Raw genomic sequence first — 15,585 nt, 5'->3', positions numbered from 1 at the left:
CTCTCCCTATCCCAAGAAGTAAATAGATCGTGTGTCTGAATGATTCGAACAAACTGGTCAGTGTAAGACTAGTCTAGACTACGTGTAGTCGGTCATGACAAGACAACCGAGCGATAGTGTTTGTTGTGTGTTGAGTGGTCTGGCGAGAAAATACACACTGCCGTGATTAGTCAAGCATGTAAATCTACTTTTAATACGCATTTTTTCTTTGCTTACAAGATCCTAGATCTAACTGCATAGACATAGATATATTTCTTTTACGAGAATGTAAACTTTGCTGTATGGTCTCCTGTTATACTTTCAATAGTCAATAGATTAAAACACCTTTGTGACGTCACATAGAAACCCGGTGAAAGTCTGACTGTTTTGGATGCGCAGAAAAATTACGTCAGAAAAACATCAATTACTAAGTTATTATTGCAAATAAAAAAAAAAAGAATCATATATTCATTATCTGTAAATCAAAACACATATTATATAAAAAATTGTCAAAGTCATCGGAGTTTCCCTTTAACTCCATATGACCATAATAAAGGCTAAAAGAAAAAAAAGATCGATATCAATTTCCACCTTATCTTAAAAATATTACATGTTGACAGCATCATAAATCAAAATATAACTTCGCAGATCTATTTTCTAATTTTACTATTCGACTAGATATAAGCCTAGATCTATTTTAATTCAATATTTATTTCAACTTTATCTTCATAATAATACATGTCAATAGCACCTTAAATTTTAATCAAATTATAACTTCACAGAACTATTTATGTCTCTAAGTAGACCTTGCTACCACTGGCCAGATTTTTTGCGTTGTCTAGGCGCTGGATCAAGACTTAAAGTAGTTTCCAAGGGGGGAATAACCTAGTGGATTTTTAATATCGCCAGCTTAAAACTGATATGGAAAAAAACAACAACAACAGAAATAATAGATTTATATCGCCAGATTATAACTGATAGGAAGAGAATAAGAATAAAACATATAGAAATGCATTGATGCATTTTAAGGTAATAGTTTTTGTTACCTTTTTCAATCTTATAAATTTTATCAGAGTGTACTAAGTCAGGTACAATGCACAGTTAGATACCAAAGTATTGTACACCTTAATGTGGTTGTCATGGCCGGGGGTGTCAGTGGGGATAAGCTTCCATTGTATATAAAATACTCCTAAAGGCAAGCGTCTCAGATAGCCTCTGACAACCAAGTCCAGCACCTGGCCTTCTCGTGTGGCTTAGATACTAAGATACTAAGCCCGGCAAAACTGCTCTTACTAACAGGTGAAGGCGGATACTTGGCGCCACAAAACCGGGAGCTTCGGGTAGATGGAGCTCGTCAGCCTAGTTAGGCAATTCATCTAGGGGTACTGTGATTTCAAACCCACGCTGCATTGCGGTAACAACCTCAAGGAATAATCAGGAGTGAAGCCCCTTAGGCGTTGGGAGTATAAACCGTGAAATTTCCTCCAGCAGCTTCTGCAACTATGTTGGTGCCAAATGTAACTCGAAGCGTTCTTTTGGATCTCATCAGCAAGGTTGAGAGAGGGACCATGACGCATGAACAGAATAGTACACTATTTTGGGTTATAGTGATTTTCAGAATTTTAAGTTTTATCTTAAAATTGATTTTTGCAAAAGATCAAGACAAATATTGTTATAGCTATAAGCAAGAGTAATACATCTTTTTAGAATATAATGTAAAAGCTCTTTTGTCATGCTACTGTACATATTTAAATATCATTCTCACATAGAAATTCTAAATGCATTTCTTCTTGGATAGTAAAAATTACTTTATTATGAAATAAGTACAGAATTATAAAGACATTTATTTCAAAGCTCTTTATTATCATTGAATAAATTATATTATCTACTCGTAGGAATGAAAAAAAAGTGTGCAGTATAGTTGCTACACAGAAAGACCTACAATTATGTCTAATATTACAGAAAATCATTCTTTACATAACAATGATTTTTAATAATAAAAAACTGCATTTAAATATTACATAGCATACTAACTATCAGTACCTAAAACGCAATTAAACTATTATTTAATACAAAACTATATGATTGAGCTTTTTATAAGCAAAATTGTAGTCAAACTGAATATCCATTTGATTGGATCAATAAAAATTAACTTATCTTAGAATGGACCTCATTCACCAACATTTAGTCACGTGATCTTATTGATAAAACAATGAAAAAAACTGTCTCGTGACAACCATCATAAATTAAACATAAGATCGTAAATTATATAGAAGAGATAAAGCACCACGTGGCTAAATGTTGTTTGTTTACAATTGGTGAATGAGGTCCATTGAAAACTATCTAAGATTCATAATGCCCCCCATAATGAAGAATTACAGAAATAGTTAAGACTAACATAAGCCTAACAATAAAATGTATAGTTCTTATTTAATTAACTTTCTTGACATTATTATAATTAAGCCACATAAGAAAACATATGTAAATTGTCACTAGCTTTAACAAAGCTTCGTTGATGTCTTTGTTGATTTGTGGAGAGGTATCAATCTTGGCTAGTATGCTGGAAAAAATTTGAAAAGAATATTTATTAAACTGCTTTATAAATAAACTAAATCCATAACATATATAAAAATAAAAAGTATGTAATACATATATCAAGATCTAAAAAAAAAAAAAATTGAAAACTAAGGGCTTAATTAAATGACATTATAATATTTTGTTACTCGCCAGCATTGATTATTTCAACCAAACAATTGAAATAGCCTTGTTTTTAACTTTTCACAATTTCTTTTTAATTAAGGGCCACCAAATTCACCTTGCCTATGGCATCCAATCCCCAAAGGCCAGCACTGCCAGCACAATGGCCATATGCAAATACTTTTCCCCAACTAATGTCAGGTACCCATTAGAGTTGGGTGGGTTACTCCGAGGCGCCCTTTTAATTCCTGAATTAAAAAAAAAAATTCTAACCTTTGCTAGAGACCATAGTCTTGAGTAAACTGAGAAATAAGATGAGATTGTCTAGATGACTAACAAGATCTAGTGACAATCTAGTCTAGAGTCTATTGAAAAATATAGAAATAGAATATATTATTTAGCTTTAGATCTAGAATCTAAAATTATTATAAACTCTAATCAAGATTGACTAGATCATGATAGATGAGTAGAGATCTAAATTTATGTTCTCTATGTTAGATAATAGTTTTTGCATCCATTTTTTGGTATACACTTCTTTCACCTACTAACTAGATGATTAGGTGGCTGAAGGTTACAACATCATAAAGACTGGGGTTTTTAATTCCAGGATATTTATGATAATTCCAAGTCAACCCAACTCTAATGGGTACCTAAGATCAGTTGAGGAAAAGATAGGTGTAAGATAATACCTTAACAACATTCAGTAATAGTAAATAATTACCTGATGCATGGCTAGTCCAGCTTTCTCTGGAAATGTTCCAGCCCAGTGCACACATCTTCACAATGAATCTAATTACTGCAAAATAAAAGGTAAACTTGCATCATGTGAAATAAAAAATAATTAAATTTTTATTCAACCAGTGTCAATATAAAAAGTCATCACAAAAAAGCAAATTTGGATTATAATAGCTAAAGCAAAAAAATAAAAATAAAATCTAAATAACCTAAAAAAGATAAAATATAAGTTTGATTCTGAAAGGCCATAACAAAATAATACAAGATAATTCCAGACAGCCACTACAAATAACACAAAAGTCGATTCCAAGCAGTCATAAAGAAAAGTTATCAAGTAGATTCCAAATATTAACTGCCAAAAAATAATCAAGTTAATTCTAAATAACAACAAACAAACAAACAAAAAAATGCAAAAGTCTGATTCTAAACAGCCATCACAAAAAAAAAGCAATTAATTTAAACAACCACTACGAAAAACACCATATCAGACATTGATCATAAAAACACACAAATCCGATGAAGAGCTTAAGTAATATACACATGTCTGATTCCAAACAGCCATCTCCAAAGAAGAAAATGTCAATTCATTCAGCTACTAAAAAAAGCACATGATTCTTTAAAAAAAAAAAAAATAAAAATCCGCTACTGAACAATGATCACAAAAAACACACAAGTCTAATTTCAAACAGAGCTCATAAAAAGCCATCACAAAAAAAAAAGCCCACAAGTCTAATGCAGAACATTGATCACAAAAATGCACAAGTCCAATTTAAAACATTGATAAAAGAAAAACTAACAAATCTGATAAAGAACATCAATTAAAAAAACACATCAACTGCCATCAATAAAGACCCAAATGTCAATTCAATCAGCCACTACTAAAAAAAGCAGTTGATTTAAAAAAAAAAAAAACAAGTCTTATGCCGAACATTGATCACAAAAAAACCCCCACCAAGTCCAGTTTCGAACTCCACACCGATCTTAAAAAGGAGGCATAAGTCAGACTTCTAACAGCCATCACATAAAATAAACAAATAAAAATGCCATTCTAAAAAAACACAAAGTAAATGCACAACTCGGAATGTGAATATCCATCACAGAAAAACACAAGTCTTTTTCAAACAGCCCACACAAAAAATAAGTATGATTAAAAACACCCATCACAAAAATTTTAATAACCACCAAAAAAAAAATGCGCAAGTCGGATTTATATTACTGATCATAAAAACACAGGTCCAATTCTGAACATCAATAACATAATCACACAAGTCCGATTCCAATCAGCCATTACAAAAAAAGGACTATTTCATTCCAAACAGCCATCACGAAAAAAGCAAATTTCTTTTCAAACAGCCACTATACAAAACACGTTGATTCTAAACAAAAAAAAACAAAAAAACAAAAAAAAAAAAACAAAAAAAAAACAAAAAAAAAAAAACACAAGTCCGATGTCGAACATCAGTTACAAAAAAAATTTTAAAAATGTCCATTCTAAATAACCATAAAATGAATGCACTAGTTTGATTCCAAACAGCAATCACAAAAAAGCATATGTCGATTCAAACAGCGACTACGAAAAACTTGAATGCCAATTCTAAATAACCACATAAAATTTTTTTTTAAATGTACAAGTTCTATTCCGAGCATTAATCACAAAAATGACAAGTAAGAATCAAACAGCTACAGCCATTGCAAGTCGATTCCAAATAGCCAACATAAAAAAAAAAAAAATTAAAAAAAAGGAAGTCGTTGCTAAATAATACACACAAAATGGACAAGTCCGATTCAAAATAACTGGTTAACAAAACTAATCCCAAGTCGATTCTAAACAGCCTCAATATTAACATGCCAGATTAAAAATAGCCACCAAAAAAATGCACAGATTAAAAAAAGCGGCACAACAAAAACAAAGCTCCAAATCAAAATAGCAACACAATACAAAATGCAATTTCGAAAATAGTTTAATTCCACAATTTAAATTACTTTAGTATTTATGAAATGATCACCATGACTACAAAATATTTTACAAAATACATTATTTTCTTACCTTTACCTAATCTGTTGAACCATTGGGGCACCACACAAGTTCTGTCAACCATCCTTCTTTATTCCTCTCTTTACTTGGCCTTGGATAAAACTTCATTTAATGTCAGACCTGCCAATTCTTTGAAGCCTTCCCATTGCTCTGTCTTTCTTTCATTCTTCCTTCTATGGTAAAAGGACCATAATCCTGGTTTTATTTTCTTAAAAAGGGAATATAGAGATTAAGCCGCTTCTTAAAAAAAATTAAATTTCATTTCTACTTAAAAAAAAACAACAAAATTAAGCTACAAGTTTATTAACCTTGTTATAATGTAATTATAACCATAGCTAGAAAATGTTTTACAAATACTTTAAATTCTTACCATTACCTATCAATCAGTCTGTTGAACCATGGGGGCACCACACAAGATCTGTCAACAGCCCTTCTATATTCCTCTCTGTACTTAGCCCTGGATAAACCATTTCATGGCAGACCTGCCCATTCTTTGATGTCTTCACATTGCTCTCTTGTCTTTCATTCTTCATCCTGGAACTCAATGGTGAAAGGAGCATAACCCTGGTATTATTTTCTGGAAATAAAAAAAGACTGATTAAGTCCCTTTATGTAATTAACACCATTTTTTTACAAAATACATTAAATTCTTACCATTACCTATCAATCAGTCTGTTGAACCTTGGGGGCACCACACAAGATCTGTCAACAGCCCTTCTATATTCCTCTCTGTACTTAGCCCTGGATAAACCATTTCATGGCAGACCTGTCCATTCTTTGATTTCTTCCCATCTCTCTGTCTTCCTTCTTTGAACACAAATGGGGAAAAAATGGACCATAATTCTTAAAAAAGAAATTTAAAATCATTAAATAAAATTTAATTTAATTTCTAATTATCAATAAAATATCTTACCAGAATGCTAGCCACACTTTCTAAAACTATGACCAGTGCCTTATTTAAATCTTGAATTATATTTCTAGTCTAGGAGTTCCAATCAATTTTGTTGTATACAAAGGCCATGATACTGATTATAGGAATATGCCAGATGTCTGTTTCAGCATCTGAGTAAATAAATTAATGAAACTCCTATGACTTTAAGTTAGGGTAATGTCATCTTTCATATCTGTATTTAAAAAAAAAAAAAAAAAAAAAACTGGACATTCATTCCTCATAATCAGTTCCCATCCTGTTTGTCATTTAAATATTTTGGATATTCCTTTTACATTCCAGCCAAGATCTCGCAGCGGACAGTAGAATATGGCAGTTTAAACTTCAGATCATTGTGTCAACCGTCTCGTGCAAACCACAAAACCAGGCAGTTTAATCAAGATCCACCTAAGAATGAAAAATACTATAAGATACAATTTCACATTACATCTAGAAAAGGATAGCTATATTTAACTTGATCTAGTAGAAGATGTACAACTATCATACCCATATAATGTAGATTAACAAACTGATTCAAGATAAATACTATTAGGCCAATCCTACACCCATACTACTTGTATACATAAAATTGGGTGGATCTAGAATTTTAGATCTAGATAGACTAGATTCTTATTAAAATTCTAGATCTTTTCTATTAAGTAATAAAAACCTTTAAAATGTATTTTAATATGGATGAAGCTGAACAGAAAGGATTGGAAAATAGTCGATGCCAACGCAGAGGCTCTTGTTCTCGTATGAGCCATAGTTGTCTATTGACTGAAGGTGGTGGAGATAATTCAACAAGATGATTTACAATGTAATTCAAGAGATCTGTCTAGGTTAGTTCATTATTTTTCTTGAAGATTTCTATGATCAAGTCTAGATTTTCTAGATCTAGCATCATATACAATAATTTCTAGAGATCTAGTGCTAAGTCCTATACATATGGGATCTAGATCTAATCAAGATCTATCTAAAATCAGAATAAAAAATATGGAATGTCACACTAGATTTAGAATAGAATAGCAAAGTTTTACCAATATCTAGATTTTTAGTCCAGTAAATCAACTTATATAGATCAAGATATAAATTAAATTCACCTTTTTATCTATCCCTTAGTCTGTTGGACTGTTAAGGCACCACACAAGGTTTGTCGACCATTCTTTTCCTCACCGTCTTTTGAATGACTAATTCCTGAGAATAGTAAACCGTTATTGTTAAAGAATATACAGGTAATCAGTGCTTTTTTGTAAAGAAATAGGTGCCGGAGCTCAGTGATGGATTGCCTTTTAACAACTAATAAATAAATAATAAACTTTAAAATACAAAAGTAACTTTTTCGCTGCATTGAAAAAAGTGCCGGTACGCTGTACCAGTGCTTACTGTAATGCTGCTGACCTGAAAAATTGTAGTTAAACTAAATAATACAGTAATATTAAGCCCATACTAATTAGTCTTAGATATATAGATCTAGAAATTATATTGACATTGTGTAGAACTAGTCAATCTAGATTTCAAAGCAAAGAAAACAGAAGACTGGTGGACCATAAGGCAAAGACGATAGGATCGACATGGACCAAGCTGAAGAAATCCAGAATATTTATTGAAAATTTTTAGTTAGATCTAGACTAATAATCTAGAATTATAGGACTATAGTAATCTATACATTCTTTTTTAGACTCTACTAGACAAACTCTAATGATGATTCTAATATTAAATATGTAGATCTAGAGCAGTGGTTCCCAAACTTTTTTGTCTCGTAGACCCCTTGCCATGTTTTCTGCTTTTCGGTAGAACCCCTGCTTAACTTATATATTTTTTTTTTTGTATTTTTTTTTTAGATAAATTTTTTTAAATTTTTATTTTTTTTTTATTTTTTTTTTAGATAATTTTTTTTTTTTTTTTTTAATTTTTTTTTTTTTTCGAGAATTGACTATCCCGGTACTGACTTCACTGTAGACCAGTGGTTCCCAAACTTTTATAAAAAAAATTTTATAATTTTTTTTTACATTTTTTTTTTTATTTTATTTTTTTTTTCCCGAGAATTGACTATCTTGGGACTGACTTCACTGTAGACCAGTGGTTCCCAAAATTTTAGTAAAAATTTTTTTTTTTTTTTTTGTTTTTTTTATAAAAAAAAAAATTTTTTTAATTTTTTTTTTTTCAATTTTTTTTTTTAGATAATTTTTTTTTTTTAATTTTTTTAGATAAATTTTGTTTTAAATTTTTTTTTTTCTTTCGAGAATTCACAATCCCAGGACTGACTTCAGTCAGTTGTTAAGAGTAACAAAAAAACTAAAACAAATTAATTCCACTTATCTTATTCATGGCAAACAAGTAACACAGACTAAAAACGCAAAATACCTAGGTGTTATAATAAATGAAAAACTGTCATGGAATCCACATATTGATGAAACTACAAAAAAATCAAACAAAGCATTAGGATTTATTAAAAGAAATTTCTATAAATCAAATAAGAACATAAAACTAAAAACTTTGATTAGGCCAATAATAGAATATGCATCCTCCGTTTGGGACCCCTCAACTCAAGAAAACATTAAGAAACTAGAACAGACACAAAATAGAGCAGTGCGATTCATAACAAACGAATATTCACATTTGACTAGAGTAACACCTTTAGTAAAATCACTAAATTTAGAAAGTCTTCAGGACAGAAGGCTCAAAAGTAAAGTAGCAATCATACATAAAACACTGAACCATAATCTTCAAATACAAAAACAAAATTTAATAAAATACTCTGAAAGACACAAAGATAAAAGCACATTCCTCATCCCATATGCTAGGACAAATTTGTACAAATACTCCTTCTTCCCTAGTGCTATTAGAGCATGGAATGGGTTGCCTGAGCTAGCCAGGAAAACCAGTGACTTGGCAGAATTTAAGTCATTGGTTAATATGCATGACTAAATGTTTGACGCGTAGGAGGTAATCATCTTCTTTTTTGAAGTAACGTCTGTATTATATAAGATAAGAAGATAATAGTCTTAATCTTGAATCAATTTGTAAATCTACATTATATGGGTATGATAGTTGTACATCTTCTACTAGATCAAGTTAAATATAGCTATCCTTTTCTAGATGTAATGTGAAATTGTATCTGATAGTATTTTTCATTCTTAGGTAGATCTTGATTACACTGCCTGGTTTTGTGGTTTGCACGAGACGGTTGACACAATGATCTGAAGTTCAAACTGCCATTTTCTACTGTCCGCTGCAAGATCTTGGCTGGAATGTAAAAGGAATGTCCAAAATATTTAAATGACAAACAGGATGGGAACTGATAATGAGGAATGTATGTCCAGTTTTTTTTTGTTTTTTTTTTAATACAGATATGAAAGATGAAATTACCCTAACTTAGAGTCATAGAAGTTTCATTAATTTATTTACTCAGATGCTGAAACAGACATCTAGCATATTCCTATAATCAGTATCATGGCCTTTGTATACAACAAAATTGATTGGAACTCCTAGACTAGAAATATAATTCAAGATTTAAATAAGGCACTGTTCATAGTTTTAGAAAGTGTGGCTAGCATTCTGGTAAGATATTTTATTAATAATTAGAAATTAAATTAAATTTTATTTAATGATATTAAATTTCTTTTTTAAGAATTATGGTCCATTTTTTCCCCATTTGTGTACAAAGAAGGAAGACAAAGACATGGAAAGTCATCAAAGAATGGGCAGGTCTGCCAAGAAATGGTTTATCCAGGGCTAAGTACAGAGAGGAATATAGAAGGGCTGTTGACAGATCTTGTGTGGTGCCCCCATGGTTCAACAGACTAATTGATTGGTAATGGTAAGAATTTATTGTATTTTTTTAAAAAAAATTGTGTTAATTACATTAAGGGACTTAATCAGTCTTTTTTTATTTCCAGAAAATAATACCAGGGTTATGCTCCTTTGACCATTGAGTTCCAGGATGAAGAATAAAAGACAAAGAGCATTGTAAAGACATGAAAGAATAGGCAGGTCTGCCATGAAATGGTTTATCCAGGGCTAAGTACAGAGAGGAATATAGAAGGGCTGTTGACAGATCTTGTGTGGGGCCCCCATGGTTCAACAGACTGATTGATAGGTAATGGTAAGAATTTAATGTATTTTATAAAAAAAATGGTGTTAATTACATTAAGGGACTTAATCACTCTTTTTTTAATTTTTACATTCATTTAATGTAATTATTTTATACAGTAATATATGATTTTTATCTTGGTAAATCATTTAAATATATATCCTGCTAATCAAACCAAAGAATCTTCTCAATACTTATTTAAAAATTTTAATTTTGTCTGCATGTAACAAATGTTTAATGAAAAGAAATGTACACTGTCCATCATTGATTATTTAAAACTGGGATTCATTCCTTCCTTGTCAAACAAGCCGTTGCCTAAGTGACTTTTTTAAAATAATGATACGAAACCAATTGCTAGAGGATCATCTGAGACAATGTCACCCTAACAAAATAGATAAAGATTAAAAAATTTTCTAGCACTCAAAGATAAAGTTAAGAATAGACCCACACAATCTCACTTCAACATCATATATATAGAGAGAAGATGTTGGTTTGTGAGCATCTTACAATATCTCTTTACTTATAGCAAAATATGGAAACATAGGTAAAACATTGATTTTACCAGCCGTTGTAGTTGTGAAAACTGTTTTACACACACCTACATCTGATATTATTAAAAGAATTTCTTTAAACAAAAATACAGTTCAAGGGCACATCGGTGGCATGAGTTATCAAATTAAAAGCTTCTTATGTGATTCTTTGCAAAGGAAATATATACAGTTTGGGATCAGTTTGGAACCAGTGGCGTCACAGGCTCTGATGGGGTGTAGCGCTGTGTGCTGTAAACTGCCTAGGGGTTGCCAGCTCCTTATTTTTCCTCAGGGTTGACCCACGACAGCTTTCCCATGTTTGGGAATAGTTGCAAGGCAGCAGATTTTTAAATTCAGTTTTCCTTCTGCTATGTGGCTAATGAGCTCTTCCTGCTTGAAACCTACTGGCTAAGGCGCCAGTTACTCGCCTTCGTCCCTTCCCCTTTAGTGAAAACAGTTCGGCGGACATGTGAAAGATACACGAGAAACTCTTTGCGAAAACTTTTACAATGATACTTAAAACAAATTAATTAATTAATATTTATTGTTTGAATGTCTTCTTTATAGAATGTATGAAACATGACATCCATAGGAACAGATGATAAGCCTGGGTAAAAAAACATTTCCAGTGTGTTTGATGATTCCAGCAATACATATTAAATTGGTTAAATTTGAATTTTATCAATAAAAATGAGTTATTATTTAATACTTTATATGTATTTTTAAATTGCATTTTACTCTTCAACTCACTAAAATTAGAAATTAGTTTTCAAATAAATTGCAAAAAAAAAAGCAATATAAGTTAAGCAGGGGGTCAACCAAAAAGCAGAAAACATGGCAAGGGGTCTACGAAACAAAAAAGTTTGGGAACCACTGGTCTACAGTAAAGTCAGTCCCGTGATAGTAAATTCTCAAAAAAAAAAAAAAAAAAAAATTTAAAACAAAATTTATCTAAAAAAATTTTAAAAAAGAAAAAAAAAAAAAAATTTTATTAAAAAAAAAAAAAAAAAAAAAAAAAAAAAAAAAAAAAACAATTTATAAAAAAAAAAAAAAAAAATTTACTAAAAAAAAAAAAAAAAAAAAAAAAAAATTTACTAAAAAAAAAAAAAAAAAAAAAAAAATTAAAAAAAAAAATTTTATAAAAAAATAAAAAATTATCTAAAAAAAAAAAAAAAATTTATCTAAAAAAAAAAAAAAAAAAAAAAAATTATCTAAAAAAATTGAAAAAAAAAAAAATTAAAAAAAAAAAAAAATTAAAAAAAAAAAATTTTATTAAAAAAAAAAAAAAATTAAAAAAAAAAAAAAATTGAAAAAAAAAAAAATGTAAAAAATTTTTTTTTTTATAAAAAAAACATTAAAAAAAAAAAAAAATTTTACTAAAATTTTGGGAACCACTGGTCTACAGTGAAGTCAGTCCCAAGATAGTCAATTCTCGAAAAAAAAAAAAAAAAAACATTTAAAAAAAAAATATAAAATTTTTTTTATAAAAGTTTGGGAACCACTGGTCTACAGTGATGTCAGTACTGGGATAGTCAATTCTCGAAAAAATACAAAAAAATACAAAAAAAAAAAATATAAGTTAAGCAGGGGTTCTACCGAAAAGCAGAAAACATGGCAAGGGGTCTACGAGACAAAAAAATTAGGGAACCACTGCTCTAGATCTACATATTTAATATTAGAATCATCATTAGAGTTTGTCTAGTAGAGTCTAAAAAAGAATGTATAGATTACTATAGTCCTAGTATTCTAGATTATTAGTCTAGATCTAACTAAAAATTTTCAATAAATATTCTGGATTTCTTCAGCTTGGTCCATGTCAATCCTATCGTCTTTGCCTTATGGTCTACCGTTCTTCTGTTTTCTTTGCTTTGAAATCTAGATTGACTAGTTCTACACAATGTCAATATAATTTCTAGATCTATATATCTAAGACTAATTAGTATGGGCTTAATATTACTGTATTATTTAGTTTAACTACAATTTTTCAGGTCAGCAGCATTACAGTAAGCACTGGTACAGCGTACCAGCACTTTTTTCAATGCAGCGAAAAAGTTACTTTTGTATTTTAAAGTTTATTATTTATTTATTAGTTGTTAAAAGGCAATCCATCACTGAGCTCCGGCACCTATTTCTTTACCAAAAAGCACTGATTATCTGTATATTCTTTAACAATAACGGTTTACTATTCTCAGGAATTAGTCATTCAAAAGACGGTGAGGAAAAGAATGGTCGACAAACCTTGTGTGGTGCCTTAACAGTCCAACAGACTAAGGGATAGATAAAGGTGAATTTAATTTATATCTTGATCTATATAAGTTGATTTACTGGACTAAAAATCTAGATATTGGTAAAACTTTGCTATTCTATTCTAAATCTAGTGTGACATTCCATATTTTTTATTCTGATTTTAGATAGATCTTGATTAGATCTAGATCCCATATGTATAGGACTTAGCACTAGATCTCTAGAAATTATTGTATATGATGCTAGATCTAGAAAATCTAGACTTGATCATAGAAATCTTCAAGAAAAATAATGAACTAACCTAGACAGATCTCTTGAATTACATTGTAAATCATCTTGTTGAATTATCTCCACCACCTTCAGTCAATAGACAACTATGGCTCATACGAGAACAAGAGCCTCTGCGTTGGCATCGACTATTTTCCAATCATTTCTGTTAAACTTCATCCATATTAAAATACATTTTAAAGGTTTTTATTACTTAATAGAAAAGATCTAGAATTTTAATAAGAATCTAGTCTATCTAGATCTAAAATTCTAGATCCACCCAATTTTATATATACAAGTAGTATGGGTGTAGGATTGGCTTAATATAATAGTGAACAAATAGATGCTATCTTACTAGATTTTTCTAAGGCTTTTGACAAAGTTCACCACCATAGTTTGCTTAAAAAATTAAAATATTTCGGCATTAATGGTCCACTGCATCAGTGGATTAAAGACTTTCTGATAGGGAGAGAACAAACTGTAATAATAAATGGCTCTAAATCAACACCCATAACAGTAAACTCAGGTGTACCTCAAGGAACAGTCTTGGGTCCACTACTATTTTTAATTTACATAAATGATTTACCAAATTGCATTACTTCAGGAACAAAAGTCAGATTATTTGCAGACGATTGCATAATATATAGAACAATAAAAACAACACAAGACACAGATATTTTACAAAGAGAATTAGATGAATTACAGAAATGGGAATCAAATTGGAGCATGTCTTTCCACCCAGAAAAATGTCAGTTGTTAAGAGTAACAAAAAAACTAAAACAAATTAATTCCACTTATCTTATTCATGGCAAACAAGTAACACAGACTAAAAACGCAAAATACCTAGGTGTTATAATAAATGAAAAACTGTCATGGAATCCACATATTGATGAAACTACAAAAAAATCAAACAAAGCATTAGGATTTATTAAAAGAAATTTCTATAAATCAAATAAGAACATAAAACTAAAAACTTTGGTTAGGCCAATAATAGAATATGCATCCTCCGTTTGGGACCCCTCAACTCAAGAAAACATTAAGAAACTAGAACAGACACAAAATAGAGCAGTGCGATTCATAACAAACGAATATTCACATTTGACTAGAGTAACACCTTTAGTAAAATCACTAAATTTAGAAAGTCTTCAGGACAGAAGGCTCAAAAGTAAAGTAGCAATCATACATAAAACACTGAACCATAATCTTCAAATACAAAAACAAAATTTAATAAAATACTCTGAAAGACACAAAGATAAAAGCACATTCCTCATCCCATATGCTAGGACAAATTTGTACAAATACTCCTTCTTCCCTAGTGCTATTAGAGCATGGAATGGGTTGCCTGAGCTAGCCAGGAAAACCAGTGACTTGGCAGAATTTAAGTCATTGGTTAATATGCATGACTAAATGTTTGACGCGTAGGAGGTAATCATCTTCTTTTTTGAAGTAACGTCTGTATTATATAAGATAAGAAGATAATAGTCTTAATCTTGAATCAATTTGTTAATCTACATTATATGGGTATGATAGTTGTACATCTTCTACTAGATCAAGTTAAATATAGCTATCCTTTTCTAGATGTAATGTGAAATTGTATCTGATAGTATTTTTCATTCTTAGGTAGATCTTGATTACACTGCCTGGTTTTGTGGTTTGCACGAGACGGTTGACACAATGATCTGAAGTTCAAACTGCCATTTTCTACTGTCCGCTGCAAGATCTTGGCTGGAATGTAAAAGGAATGTCCAAAATATTTAAATGACAAACAGGATGGGAACTGATAATGAGGAATGTATGTCCAGTTTTTTTTTGTTTTTTTTTTAATACAGATATGAAAGATAAAATTACCCTAACTTAGAGTCATAGAAGTTTCATTAATTTATTTACTCAGATGCTGAAACAGACATCTAGCATATTCCTATAATCAGTATCATGGCCTTTGTATACAACAAAATTGATTGGAACTCCTAGACTAGAAATATAATTCAAGATTTAAATAAGGCACTGTTCATAGTTTTAGAAAGTGTGGCTAGCATTCTGGTAAGATATTTTATTAATAATTAGAAATTAAATTAAA

General features: G+C 30.3%; 1 long non-coding RNA gene across 1 annotated transcript; it reads right to left on the bottom strand.

Annotated features, from left to right (window-relative positions):
* Positions 1-1,810: 1,810 nt before the first annotated feature.
* Positions 1,811-5,609, bottom strand: LOC129923481 (uncharacterized). The gene is made up of 3 exons (XR_008775450.1): positions 5,459-5,609; positions 3,398-3,472; positions 1,811-2,539 (listed from the first exon to the last, which is right to left on the bottom strand). It is a non-coding gene; the product is annotated as an uncharacterized LOC129923481 (long non-coding RNA).
* Positions 5,610-15,585: the final 9,976 nt, after the last annotated feature.

The sequence above is a fragment of the Biomphalaria glabrata genome, chromosome 16 (assembly GCF_947242115.1).
Source record: "Biomphalaria glabrata chromosome 16, xgBioGlab47.1, whole genome shotgun sequence".
NCBI lineage: Eukaryota > Metazoa > Mollusca > Gastropoda > Planorbidae > Biomphalaria > Biomphalaria glabrata.
The sequence above is the reverse complement of the archived record's forward strand: the minus strand, read 5'-3'. Positions and strand labels throughout refer to the sequence as shown.